This window comes from Argentina anserina, chromosome 7 (assembly GCF_933775445.1).
Source record: "Argentina anserina chromosome 7, drPotAnse1.1, whole genome shotgun sequence".
NCBI lineage: Eukaryota > Viridiplantae > Streptophyta > Magnoliopsida > Rosales > Rosaceae > Argentina > Argentina anserina.
In genome coordinates, this window is record NC_065878.1 from 2,408,480 (window position 1) to 2,424,416 (window position 15,937).

Sequence of the window (15,937 nt, forward strand, 5' to 3'; positions counted from 1 at the left end):
CATTTCTGATTTGTATATTTGGGGCTTTTTGTATACCTAGTTAGGTTTGATACTAGTTTTAGTGAAAAGAGTGAACTTGATTTGTTCTTGTTAGCATGATACAATGTTTGGTGCTTAATTAGACCCTGAAAACTTCAGGCTTACCTAATTTTTGTACTTGGTTTTTCTAATCTGAGTTTAAATTTTCATAATTTAACCATAAAATTATAAAATTTCGGTCACATTTGTATCTAATATTTTCGTAATGTTAATTTGTGGCTTTGGGCATTTCAGAAGACCAAGTTAAAACAAGTTGAGGGGTAGTCACTGATTACTTATATTTGATTGATGTATATTACTTATATTGTGTAAATTTTCCTTTATAGCCTTGGTTACTTTCATTTATAGATAGTTCTTAGAGATGCATGAGATTCAAGTGAGTTGTGTAAGAAAAGAGAAACATAGTAATGCAAGAAAGATAGAGCGTATGACTGAATTGGGTAATTTACTAGTGTTATTTGCTTACTACTTATAAGTTTATTTTTTCTTCTATTAGACAATATCAACGGTTGGAATATTCATGCTAATTGGCTTGGTGTAGTACATCTGATATAATGGAGATGATGTAATGAACTAGTTGATTATGATAATGCAATTGAGTTGAATTGGTTTGATAATTAGATACCAATTGATTTTGGCATTTCCTCATTCAATTAGATAACTTTATTTTGAATATGAACTGGAACTATTGTCTATGTATGAAATATAAACAATAGTATTCACAACTGAGAAAACTAAAAAGCATTGTTACATGTACCAAATGACAATTCAAATGAAAATAAAACTATAGTATGACGTGCTATAAACAATAGCCAAAGTGAGAAAAACCATTGTATGGAAGATTTTTGGTCAATGGGCACACTGGAAAGAAAACATTGTCTTATTTTACACTAACAATCTCAAACTTGAAGAGCACCATTGTCTATGTTATTCTTATTCAATATGTGTTTACAAAAAAAACATTGTCTCTATTAGGATTTAGACAATCGTTTTTTAAACCATGTCCATTGTCTGAAATTGTAACAGACAATGTTTTTCGTGCATTGTCTGAACCATATTATAGACAATTGTTCAAGAGAGAATGGTACACCCTTATATTAAACAATGGGCAAAAACCATTGTCAACCTTGAATTTTGGCCTATTGAAAAGAGGAGTCGATCATGTAAATAGTAGTTTATGTTTTATTTTTAATATCTGATACCAACTTTCACAACCCCGAAATTTCGAATGATAAAAATTCGATTTCGAAGCCATGAAAACTCTAAAACAATCTCAAATATATGAAAGTCATCTTATAATAACAGTGTATCGAAACTGAGTCCACAGCATGACTCAGTCGACTTGAATAATACATAACCAATTATGGTGACTCACCTATAGTAACAACATCAAATAGTGGAGAACGTTCCAGAACAGTGAGATCATTTTGAACTGCCGGGATTCCACATAAAGCATGCCATATCCAAGTGTTTGGATCTACCATAGCTTTAAGAATAATGGTTGGCTTCCTCGTTTTGCCACTGAAGTTACCCTGCCATCCCACAGAGCAATTCTTCCACTGCCAGTGCATGCAATCAAGCAAACATATCATTCCAGGAAACCCTCGTTGCTCAGCTCTTTGTAGCAACCTATCAAGATCCTCCGTTGTAAAGGTCCGAAGTACGTTCTTAATACATTGTGACAATGGTAAGACAAAATCGACCAAGGTTCTCAATGGCAGTTGATTGAGGCATACTGAATGATTCATCTAAGGTATCAGCCTAGCATGTTGTAGCTAGCATTCGAAGTGCACACGTCAACGTCTGGTGAGGTGAGAAGTCTAGACGCCCTACACAATCTTGTGACTGCCTAAAGTACGAATCCACCACTTGGACATGCTCTAAATTGGGTAGGAAAACCTCTTTTCTCATCCTGTAACGACGTCTGAAGTCTTCAGGAAGGTACACTGGGTCAGCTACAAAATAATCTTTTAACAATTTTTCATGAGCTACATGACGTTTTCAATGTATAATAACGCGGCCTGGAACAGAACCACACCATTGAGGTTGCTGCTGAAACAGATTAGTAGCGAACCAATTAACTGCTTCCATCATAACTTGTGTTGTGCTTATTTGCCTCAACTCATCATATTCTTCGTCTTCTTCATCATCTTCCTCGTTTTGATGAAACCTCTCATTCTGCTGAGAAAACTAGTTGGAATTCATTACTAATCCCTAAAGAAAAGTGTTAAATTGAACAAACAAACAATAGACAGAAGATAGAATGATAGATCAGTTAGTGAATAAGGCAATTGAAACCACCATTTTTATTAAGGTTTGAAGTTAAAGATATAACCGCCACATGTACAAAAGAATCTAATCAGAAATCTAGAGAGTGGATTACAGCACGACACTTGGCATTCAAAAATTATATCTGAAATTTTGATAAGATTCACAAATGATTAGTTTTTCCATGTCGACACTATATCCAATCTGAAATCTCGAGAGTTGCTTATGAAAAGACATGTGGAATTGTATGAAAATCTCATCTGAACATACACACACAAAAAAGTCCAAATTTTAGCCCTTTAATCATTCCATAATTATATTAAAGTATTATAATAAGAAAGTTTAAAATATTAGAAATAGAAAAACATAATGCAAAACAATAACATATTTAGAGGGTTAAAGCTCTCCCTTGTTGGAGATGATTCTCCATTGGGAGCTTCTATTCACACCTACAAAAACGGTATTTGGATCTACTTACTTAATATACATCTCTTTTACTTTTACAAATACTTAAAATGTTATTTAGACCTCCATATTTTTTTTCGAAAATGCCCATAATCAATATATCATTATTAAATATTAAATAAATCTACTATTCATTAGTATCTTTCCAATTATACTTTCATATTCAATTATTATAAACAAATCAAAAAATTCTTTAGAATTACAGTTATCTTCTCAAATTAATTTTCTTTTTCACTCCTAAATTCATAATTAATAATATTGTTCTTTCATTTATTGATTTAAAAGTCACCAAATAGTAAAATCAACAAGAAGAATTCTAACATCTATTGAACAATTTTTTCTGTCAGACGATGTTTATAAAAAATTCTATGTTTTTTTAGTTAATACATGAAGAATAATAATGTTATTTATTATATTTTTTTACAATAAAAAACAAAATTAATTAAATCATAAATTATTCCGAATTAGGGTTAGCTTGAAATAAATAAATAAATAATTGACGAAAAAGGAAAAATGATAAAATAAGTAGGTTAAGAATTCTCTTGTTTTTTCTCTCACTCTTTTATGTCTTTTTGGTAATTTCACATACGTTGAAAATGTCAATATGAAATTGGCAAAAGAATGAAGTCTAAGTATTATTTTGGGAGGTATGAATAAAATCTCCCTTCACTATTTCAATGAATTAAAAATATTTTTAAAAGGGCTAAATTATAGATTTGGGCTCAATATAGCCCTCCCTTACTGAAGATGGTCTTAGGGTGGGTAATGGTTTACATATTAAAGCCTTGGTCTGACCCTACCCCGCCCTAAAATGTGTTGATTAATGTCAAGCCCTACCCGGTCCTATCCTAAACCCTCAAAATTGGGCTAGGGCCGGCCCTAACCCGGTCCAGGATGACCCCCAACTTAATAATAGCTAAAGCATGATAATTAGTTTCAATTTTCAGACGATTGATAACTTGGAATAGTTTTTAATCCTTTGTTGCTACCTGGCTATCAATACAGTATTTCATTACTATATGTAGCCAAAATGCCCCAAAGATCACTATAAAAAAAATTATTTTCGTATTGGTCTCAACATAAATCCTTGACGAGATAGGATAAGGCATGTCCTTAGTGGGATTCACAAAATAAATGAAAGAAACTGGAAAGAAAGTAAGATTAAGAAACAAGCAGGGCACATAATTTTACCCATTTCCTAGTTTCATACGATTATCCTGTCCAAACTGGGTTATATATGTCTGCAGTCTGCACACATAAATAAGGTGGCAAACAAACAACAGCTAGCAGTACGTTCTAACATACCTTGAAACTTTCACCCCCAAATCCTCCAACGATGAAGTCATCACTTGCTATTCTCTTCTTGTTCATTTTGTCCAGTAAACCAATCCCATGCAACATCTTTTTCACTAGCGAACCTAAACCATCATGAAATGCCAATCCATGTACCACAACCAGAAAGCATTGCTTTCGACTGCAATGGTGCACCTTAGGATATTCAAGTGGCTGGGAAGCCCGGCCTTTTGAGGATGGAATTTGCAGTCACCGGCCCCAGTAGGCCAAGAGAAATATGTGATCTCTCAACAAGCAAAAAAAAATCTATTTCAGGATGAAATAATTGTGTATTATTGAATGATATATGGGCTTATATATAGCCATTATAAAACCACAATCTCGTAGGATTCGGAGTCCTAATCTATTACGGAGATGCTAATCTATCTCCTAACAGGAAACCTATTAAGGCTAAGACACACACAAGGGTAGAATAATAATTCTCCCGGAACACTCCCCCTTGTGTCGCATGCCTAGGTTGCATGGTGCATACATCGTTGCCCCGATAAAAACCTTGTCAAGCAAAATAAAAACCTCTTGGGTAACAAAAAAATCTTAATCGAAGGGAAAAAGAGCACAATGCACCGTCTACATTTGATAACATCATGTGAGGTAGACTCCCCTTGAAGTCTACGAAACAACCCCCCCTGATTAGTATCATAATCATGGAGTACAAAGAACAACGTATACAACGTTCATTACATGCTTCTCAAACGTAGTCTTGGGCTAATGATTAATCTAGCCACGCATTCTTAGATCATACATGCTATACTTAGCCAAACTTAGATATTAGGAAAAAGGATTGCATAACAACTCAAAACAAGAGTTTGCAATGAAAATCAGATTCTCAGGTAGAATGACCTTCACTGACTTAAACGGCCATAACTTCTTCGTCAAAATAGGTATCAGCAAACCGTAAAAGGTTCTGGAAAATAGACACTCGTGGCTTTCAATGACATAAAGGACACAACCTAATCCAATCGGAGCAGTTCACAGTGCTCTATCGAAGTTGACTGACTTGCAAATTTCCGGACAGAACTGTCATACTTTGCTAAAACGGCCATAACTCACTCAATATGATAGCTATGAACAAATAGTTGGTGTCTCTTGAAAGTAGACATATAGACCTTTCCAACGGCATCAATTTCACCATAATGCATTGAGCGAGCTGTCATGTAGGTCTCGTTGAAGTTGACCTACGAAAATGGACAGATTCTGATTTGTCACATTCAATGTGTCTTTCATAAAGGAATGGAGGAATGGATCAATGAAAGACTGATTTTGGTCCGAAACGGAACCGTACGTATCCTTTACGCTACCAGTGTCGACTGCTACACCAAGGCGTACATTGATGTTGCTTGAGCTGCTGGCGGCGTTGGTGTGGATAGGATTTGTGTTGGTTCACTAAGTGTAGAACTAAACTCATGTCAAAGGAGCAATGCAAGTCCAATGACGATGCATAGGCGCATAGTTAATCACATCATAATGAAAGCAATAGTGTCCCAACAACACTTACATATATGAATGTATAGCTTATTGAATCTCTTCATCATATATACTTAGACGGAATAGAGAATCAAGAATTAGCTTTCATATGAACACATATGGGTATGAGTTCTTGCAACCGATTGTACTATGTTCTCTCGAACGTCGCAATCTGATTACATAAGCTCTCCGTGGTCTGGAGGCATTTAAAGTCCCTCGGGCACTCTCATATCTGCGTCAAGATCCCTTCACAGATATTCTATGACCACTATCATATGCTGCAAATCAGTTTTCATGGACACTACTACTGATCAAGTAGCGGAAAGCAATTATGTCCATAACAAGATAATATAACTCATCGTAGTCAATACTAGGATAATTAGACAATCTTTGCGCCATAAGTCCTGCATATATCGCATGACTTCATCTTTCTCATTACACTTACGAACAACGACCAACATAAAAAGTCTAGCTCAGCCTGTATTGATTCTTTCCACTTCGGTCAAGTTGCTCATCGTTGATACTTTACAACGGAATAAGACATAAGCGAATGCATCATCAATCATGGGATATCAATCCATTAAACACGCGCACGTTGTATACGATCAATTCGTGAGATTTCTATTCTTCTCTAACATCAATAAAAGGAGTCTATAGCGTCCCACAGAAACTTAGTTGATACACATGTTTAGAGAATATCTTTTGGTGATTGGCGAAATACTTGTGCCTACGCACTTCGCTTCTTTCTGGTTTTGATTCCAGAGAATAATTGTCTCCCCCTCATCTAGGTAGGAATCAAGACCGAAGCTATGACCCTTACTAGTCCATCTTTGCGTTTGTCGCCCTTGTTTTGTGGTGCAATACCACGGGCGCCGACAACACCACAGTGTACGATGGTCCCATCGCCGGCTTCCTTCCCACTATCAGGGATGGTGCCAACGGTGCTAGGACCAGGTCATATGAAATTCTCTCATATTATGAGAGTTCCAACCTTATCGGCACATCACAGTATTTATTTGCGATCTCGTCACTTTCGCAATATCGGTAAAGTCATTGAGCATCGAATCTTTGACTTTCTGGAGGTAGATAATGCATTGCACATTTGCTCACTTTGAGTAGTGCGGGATCTTAATGAGACATAGTGTCACACCACGTCAATTCCTGGCGTTAAAACCGGAATGGGAGCATTCAATATCTCCCCCTAACGACGGGAAGTATGTCTCATCAAAGTGACCGTCTGCTAATATCACAGGATAGAGATCAACGGTTGTAGATTGGAAATAGCGGACAAGTGTTGGTAATTCATAAATCATAACCAACCAGAATACTTAATCGTTTCAAGTACACCCATTGAGATAACTACAATAGAGGCACATAAACAACTTTAACCAAATAAGCGTTTAGTGAAAAGAACGTTGGGATCGTATCCAGTAACCGTCTGGTACGCACTAAACGCTTGGTAAGTTGTGGGTCTGAAACAAATAAGTGTCGCTGCATGTAACATCATTACATATCCCCATGCAAAAATCGGCAAGTTAGTACCCATAACCAAGTCCGAGCTTTACTAGATCGTGCAGAATGAATACGAGGAATAATATGTTCAACGACGATCCCAGTAGACATGCAAAACGAAATCATCAAAAATCGTGGAGGTGAACTCTCCAACGGTATCCAATCAAATAGATTTGAGAGGATAGGAAGGGTGGTAAGCCCTTAGTATGATGATCATGGCTAAAAACATTGGCAAATGCAGCGTAATGTGGAAAGCAAAGCGACGTGTGACCAACGTGTCGATGCTTTTAACCTATACCATAAAAATACCGAAAAATGTCCGCATTCGGTTGGATATGGTCCACTACTGTCACCTTAAATACTTTGTAAGAATGGAATGTTCTCGGTGAGAGCCTTATCAAAGAAATGACTTCCTTAAAATCTAGCAATAGAACTAACTTTGCAAAAAGAGCGATGGGCATAAGAGATTGCCATTGAGGCATTAGAAAACACGAGAGACATCACAAGCTCCTGTGAAGGAGGGGATGCCGCCACCGACGACCTGAATGCCATGGAGCCGCCGAGAGGGGCAAGCTCGGCCTCACCATGCATGGCACGGGTAGGCACGGCCTTACCGTGTGGAGCACAGGTGAGGTGATCCTCCAATCGCTTCGTGAACATGAAAAATAGATGATCATGTGAATTCAAAGAACTCGAATCATCATATCTCGTTTAAAATGACCAAAAAAAAACCGAGGAGACAGCAAAACCGAACCCATGATTCAAAGAATCTTGAGTTACATAAAGCTACTGCTGCAGGCAAGCAAAGCTATGTCCACAGGCTAAAAAAACTACTGTCTAAGCTTGAAAAAGCTATTGTCAATGAAATCTGACAGATTTATTCCCTCTCCATTCTTAACACAAATATCAAGATGAAAATTTATTATTGGCATGTAGGGCCTTTGAAACTTAGTAAGACACGAAGATATAAAACACAATCTCCGCACGAGATCCGGAAAACAACTACCTGCGCCGTAGGACAGTGTGGGTCATTACGCAATTAGCAAGACACTCGATTTCACTGCGGGACATGCTCAAAATAAAATTGTAAGAGGGGAGATTAAAACAAATGTGCAATCCCATCGAGTGTATCACATGGCAATAGAACTACATTCTTCAACTTAAGAGTTGGAAAAACATGGTATTGGAGCAGTTGAATACCAAACAATTAGGGTGGAAAACCATCCATTTGGGGCGGGTGGTCACCAATAATAATAAAATCGTTTGAGCTATGAAACGACTTGGAGAAAACCGGAAAATTAACCGGAAAACCATGTCAAAATAACTCAAAACCGTGTGAAATTTGGACTAGAAAACGTGGCAGTAAAAACTGCGGGAAATATGACGAGAAACGACGAAAAAATTGTCGAAAACTCGCCAGAACCGGCTGGCGGTAGTTGGAGCTGGCCGGCAAGGAGGCGGGGGCTGCTGTCCGACAGGGGACGCTGACAGGAATCAGATGGTGGCGCCGGAAACGCCGAAAGTGGCCGGAAGGCGGTCAATACGCCGGTAAAACGCCGGAAAACGTTCCGGAAATGCCGAAACAGTAATTGGGAAAAACGATGTCAATTTTGATGTCCCGAGGTTCGTTTTCCAAATTTCAAGGTCCAAAATCACAATGTAGTGCTCTTGGGGTCCCATTTAACCCAAAAGCGGTCAATTTAAAAACCACGTGAGTTACAAACATTGACCATTCATGCTAAGTCAAGGCAAATAAAATTCTCACGAGATCATCTTGTTAACAAGGAATACGAGAAATTTTATTGAATATGCCAATATTTAATACAGCACAAACAAGCTTCCAATTCCAATAGATGACTTAAGCTAAAGTCAAGCAAGAATCATGGCAATGCCAACGTCATACTTGAAAAATAGTAAGTAGAAAACACAGTCAAAAATAGATTGACTAATCAAAAGTCCGTAGTAATAAAATCTTGCATATCGGATCTGGCGGAGCCGTAGCCTGAGGCTAAAAAATGTGTTTACTTGAGAAAGGAAGAATGTTACGTTTCCATCTCCAAAATTCCCTCAAGAAATAGATACAGGTGCCAAAAATGACATGTGTTTCTCGGATGTGGAGCATGCTTCGAGGTCAACTCTGGTAATACAACGTCATAGACGTTTTATTGAATCACTTTAAGTGTGTCCCATAAAATGTGTTATTTTTGCGATCTTTTGTCAGCAAATAGTGCTGCATCAGAGTAATGAATCAACTCAAATAAATGAGTACGTAGACCTTGAGATTATGGTTTATAGACATGAGTTTAAAAAAACTCAAGCATTCAAATAACAGTCGTGATGGCGACGCATCCATGAGAAAACGAGGGTTGTATAGGTTTCGAATAATCGAAACTAGTCAAGTACGTAACCGAAATTAGAAGTGTTGTGATGTATATGGTCACAAAATAATCGATGCATATCGGCGATACTCATGATCGCACCCAAAACAGCAGTGCACTCAGGCGACTACACGAAATCGATATCTTCCCTTTGAAATAATAACGTGACTCCCCCAGGACCGTCACACGAAAAACGTCAATTAAGAGGGGAATCATATCCCTCTTTGGTCTCATCGGCGTAATAAGAAGGCCGGAAAAGAAGACATGAAAAAGGCTAATAGCGCCCGATAATATATATATATATATATATATATATATATATTAAAAAACAGCAACTTTAAGAAAAACATACTTGTTGGTCTTCCAAATAAATTGCTCTGCAAATCAATTGTCATGCATGAAGTTGCTTGATGAATTTCTTTTCGATCTTCGTCCGATGACATAAAAATCTTGAGAGGATACGATCGAAATCGTATGTAGATGACAAAAGTATCGTCCATCTCGGCATGAATGTCATCACCATAGTACGACGAGCAATGATTTTACCTATACGAGCACGTGAAATATCATTAGAAATAAAAATGTTCCAATAAACATTTAAATAATGAAATAGGAAAAATGAAAAGGAAAAGAAAATATAGTATGAAGCCCAAATGGCTATTGTGCTCGGCAGGCCATAGGCCCAAAAGGGTAGAGAAGATGGGAGTAGCATCTCTTGAGCGAAGAGTTTGCTTGTGCAATTCGTGTTTCTTGCGTAGATATGTGGGAGGAGCAATTTTGAATCCTTTGATGCGGGGTCTTGTGGGGCAAAAAAATGTTTTTGCGGAGGAGACCCTACGGGACTGCAGGCAGGGGCAGCAGGGGGGTCGTAGGGGCTGCAGGGCTGCAGGCAGGATGCGGGGGCTGTAGGCAGGGGCGGGATGCGGGGGCTGCAGGGTCGCGTGCGGGGCTGCAGGCAGGGGCGGGATGCGGGGGCTGTAGGGGTCGCGTGCGGGCGCTGCATGCAGGGCTGCGGGGGTAGCAGCGGCAGCGAGCAGGAACGGCGGGCAAAGGCTGCGGCGACCGGGAGCGCTGACGGGAAGATTCTGGAGGCCGGAGACGACGGCGGCCGGCGGTGAGACGACCCGTCCCAAAAATAACCTAATTATACGTTAAAAACTAAATAAAAACCGGCAAACCGAAATCTAATCTAATTGAATTGTGGCTGCACCCAAACCTTGTTTGGGATGGCTACGTACCCTCTACAAGGGATCAAGCCATTCGTAGTTCGATTAAACAACCATTAATGACTTGACCACAGTCATAAACAATCACGACGACTAATAATCGTCTAATCCGAGAATTTACTAAATCAAAGCGAAAACACGCTTTCAACGAATACCACTCGATAGTGTGATATCGGCAAATACTCAATTATTTACTTTTATCATCAATATTGATCACATAATAATTAAATAAAATTACTATGGACACCCATTTTATTTCTACCATTTTACCATAAAGGTAAATAAATAAGGAAGATAGGTTGGAACCATAACGACTTCCTAGACTGATCATGGTTTCACTAACACATTACTAGCACAACATATATGCAAAACAGTATTCCATAATCATGCTTATGGAACATGGCCTCATACAGCAGCATATAACAATAACCTCAACTTCTTCCTTTTCTAATCAATATACGTAATAGCTTTACATCATAAAGCCAACAACCACTCCAATTGTAATTAACCAAATTTTGAAATCTTTAATTGTAAACAAGCTTGACCAGTGTCACTAACCACAACTAGCCAACTGCCTTGACATTATTTCCACACAGCATTTACTACAAGCTAATTGTAGTGAACATGAAATCGCCAAATCCATCTTCAATTGCAACAACTAAAACCAATATCACAAAACAAGTCATGTTCCACCAAATCCTATTAATTCCAATTTAACCAAAAATCCAAAATGAACAGGATTCAATCATCCACAATTATGACCAAACTGAACATGAATCATTTATAATTCCTACAATCTCTTCTTCTGTTTTCACATACAGAGTTCACTCAAGTATAAAACCATTGGAAACATACCCAGAAAATTCCATGATTCCAAATTAACCAACTGGACAAAACCGTAGTAATATGCCTCCAATTTACCTAAATCAAATATAGAACTCCATATGGCAAGAAGCTTCAGTATGATTAAGCTGACTTCCCCATTCAAATGATACACATGCGTGAAACTATAGTAGCATTACACTAAAACTAAACTTTGAATTCAAATTGGAATGCTATCTTGGTAATAGCAAAAGATGACTTTATCATGCCGAACTTCCAGTTCTTTCTTGACTTTCCAGCAACCCACCAGCACAAACACCCTATGACTCACACAACCAATTACTGAATTGGAATCAAACTCCAAGACCCCGACTTTTCCTTAAATCACCAATCTTGGAGTTCTGCTCCTAAGATACTCTCAGCCCTTCAACCCGCATAAACAGAAGCAGCTATGCCTCACCGAAGTCGTCAAGTCGTTAGAGACATCAGAGTCGTACACTGGAACCTCTGGCTCTTATGATCGGAGGTGTCACCAAAGATTGAGAAATTGATCAAGGTTTGCAGAAAAGGGCTTCCCCGATAATCCTTTGATCTACCCGATCTGTGGTTGCATAGTGGATTAAGAACTATGGACATAGAGAGAATGACAGAGAGACGGCGTGGTGGTAGTTCGCCGTCAGGAGGAGGTCGGACGTCGTTGCAGTATGAGGAGGAGGGCGGAGCAGTGAGAGCTTTTCTCTCTGTTCTGTTTATATCCTTATTTATACTTATTTCCAAAAATGCCCAATTACGTTCTTAATTCGTAACTTCTACATACGAACTCCGATTTAGGCGTGCCGCATGTCCACAAATTCGTATCGACGAGCCCTACGACTTTCGTGAATGAAGTTTTCCCGTAAAACTTACGCCTCGAAAAGTCAACTTTTAGAGTCGTCACACTTAGTACGACTCTTGTTCCGAGTAAAAGATTAAACTAATATCGCCACGAATCACAAAAGATTCGGGTCGTAATAGGCGGTGGAGAAGAGAGAAAAAAAATCTATGGCTCTAAAAGTTCGTGATAACGTGTTTCAGGATGAAATAATTATGTATTATTGAATGATATGGGGGCCTATATATAGGCATTACAAAACCACAATCTCGTAGAATTCAGAGTCCTAATCTATTACGGAGATGCTAATCTATCTCCTAACATGAAACCTATTAAGGCTAAGACATACACAATGGTAGAATAATAATTCTCCCGGAACAAAAACCAATATGTAGGAGGCCACTTGGTTTGAAATTTGACCTCACAACATGCAAGTTGTACGTCGCCGATGTCTATTTTGGGCTTCTAAAGATGAGACCAAATGGTGGAGCAACTCTTGTACTTACAAGAACTAAGATTTTGGTGATCGTGAAAATATCGAGGATCTAAACAATTAAAATTTTAGAAAATAATTAAGAAAATTAATGAAAAATTAATTAAAAATATGGAAATTTTGAACTACTATATTATATTCTTGGACGGTGTGGACATTGATCGCCAAACTGGGATGATCTACTTTACAAACACCAATGTTATTTATCAGAGATGGAACTTGTTCTGACTGATGGTGATAAAACTGGAAGGTTAATGTGATATGATCTGTCGACAAAGAATGTGACAGTGTTGCTTCATGGCTTGTCTTTCGCATATGGGGTGGCACTAAGCAAAGATGGTGATTGTGTGGTAATCACACAAACCACTGCAAAGAACATTTTGAGGTATTGTCTTCGAGGGCCCAGAGCCAACACTGTTGATATTTTCTTCCAACAGCATGGAGCCCCAGACAACATTAACATAAACATATATTGATGGAGAGTTTTGGGTAGCAGAAAATAGTGCTGGAAAAGGTCAAGCCATCAAACTTGACGCGGAAGGAATTTTTCTTGATGTGGTAGATGGACTTAACCCGGTCATGTCGAGCAGCGTTACAGAAAGGATATGTGGACCGTAGTTAATAACTTTGTTGGAGTTATTCTTAATTTTGTTTGAACTATTAGACAAAATACTTGTTACTCTTTACACTTTATCCCTATAAACAATTTTGTCATCTACCTTTTTCAAATTAAACTGGTTAGTCCATAATCTCTCATTTATCAATAGTATAGTCAATTTCATCACAAGATGGTCAATTAAATTAATAAAATGACTAAAAGACCTCAGTTAAAATTAATTTTCTTTTTCTCTTTTGTTTTTTCCCTGTATGTTTCCTTTTTCTCTGTTTTTCTTGTTCCGGGAGTTGTCATAGATGAACATGCATATATAAGTATCCCACTAGATCCACCGCGCCTTTGCCACTCTAAATGAAACTCAATTCTTGATATTGTTTCACTCTTCAGAAAAATCCGCACATCTACGACATTAAAGATGAATGGGAAAACAAGAGAGATTGGGAAAGCGAGAGGTGAGAGAATGTAAAATAAAACTTAGAAAGGAAGACAAAAAGGTAGCTACGTGTTTCTTAAGACTCGTTACTCATTTGTGAGTGTGTGTGAAAGAGATGGAAAAAGAGAAAAATGAAAAAAAAAACTTAATTTTAAATGAGAGTGTTTTAGTCATTATAATGTAATTACATTTGCCACTTCAACGAAATTGACTTTATTGTTGAGAATTAAGAAATTATGGACTAACCAGTTTAATTTGAATAGTGGAGAACAAAAATATTTTTAGGGATAAAGTTTAAGAAGTAACAAGTATTTTGTCCAATAATTAATGATGTAACTTCTACAGTTATACTCTTTGTTTCTTGTATATATCCAGTATTGTTATTACTTTTTTTCTTTTGTATTGAGTGAAGGTGCATATACGAAAATTAGCTTAATTCAATTAATGGAAGGAGTATGTTATTTACATTGTTGTTGCATATATGCAAGTCATCATAATTATACGACATTAAAAATTTGATGTCACGAGGCATGAAGCGAAAAATGATTGCAAATTTTTCTTTTAACATTCATCTTAAACACTCGGTTGGGTTCTAGAAGAAGTAATAATATTGATATAGTTGAATAGTTCCCATGATTTTTCGAAGCATGCTTGCAACCTTTATATATTGCTTCGTCTTCAGCTTTATCAGGTCATCAAAACCTTATCGGCTTATCGCTTCTACTTCGACCTTCATAATTTTCTAGTTTAGGGGTAAGCCTGCTGCTAAGATTAGTTTCTCAGGTAGTAATGGTGTTCATTTAGACACATCACACATATATACTATGAAGACTGTAATTAATCTTTTAGGATCTCTCTCTCTCTCTCTCTCTCTCTCTCTCTCTCTCTCTCTCTCTCTCTCTCTCTCTCTCTCTCAATGCAGATTAAAAATTCGTACATATGCAAGTTTTGACATTCATGAAGATCAAACTCCGATCCACATCATGATATCGAGCATTAGTGATTTAGTGCATTACTAGCTAGTAGTTCACAAAAACTAGCTATCTAGATGCTGATCTTTTAACAAGGCAACTGATCGATGTGAGAAGCTAGCACGTCTGTCACCCCAAATTAAAGTCCTTGAAGCCATTGCACTGACTCTCGAGTGAATCTTTCAGTTTCTTCAAAGTTTTAGCATCTTTAGAAGTCAACACGGGAGCCTTTGAAATCTCGACTTTCTGTTTCAGCAACCTATCAACCGCAATTTCATGTTCATCTATGGAAAGACGAAGGTTATCCATCCGCTCCTCCAATCGTTCTTGCTCTCTTTTCAGCTTCTCTCTACGGTTCTCTAGAGAAGCTAGGCGATCGCGTAGCGATTCATAGTTACATTTTTCAGCTGTTTGAAGATTAAAGACTCTGTCCAGACGAGATTTATTGTCAGCCAACCGCTGATGCTGTACCTCAGGAGTTATCTTCCTAGAGAAAGCAGACTGCATCGAATTGTAACTAGCAATATCCATCATGAGCTTATCAACCTTGACCTTTACCGGTGAAGGATCAATCCCATACTCGGTAAAGGCAGCAATGAATTTTTCAAGTTCCACTTTGAATAATGGAAGCCGCTCTATGGGATTCTTTAGCACAATCTGCTTGATGTGTTCCAGCAACTTCGATGTTGCTTTCCGGCGAATTTTATAGATTATATGCTCTGCATCAATATTGTTTAGGTCAGATGGAACATCCTTGGAAGGGGATATCTTATTGGCGTGTTCAATTGAACTTTCCCTCATGCACAACCCTGTAGGACAAAGCAAACATGCATTTTCAAACTTATATAAGTAAATAAATAATACACATACATCGAAGCTAGGTTATAAGGGGTTTAAGGTTTCGGATTGCACTTACTTCCAAAGCCAGGACATGAAGCATGTATGGATTCTGATTTTTCCCCTTTCATTTCCATGAGCAAGCTAGGACATCGATATCGTCTATAATTTATCCTTGCACAAACTAAG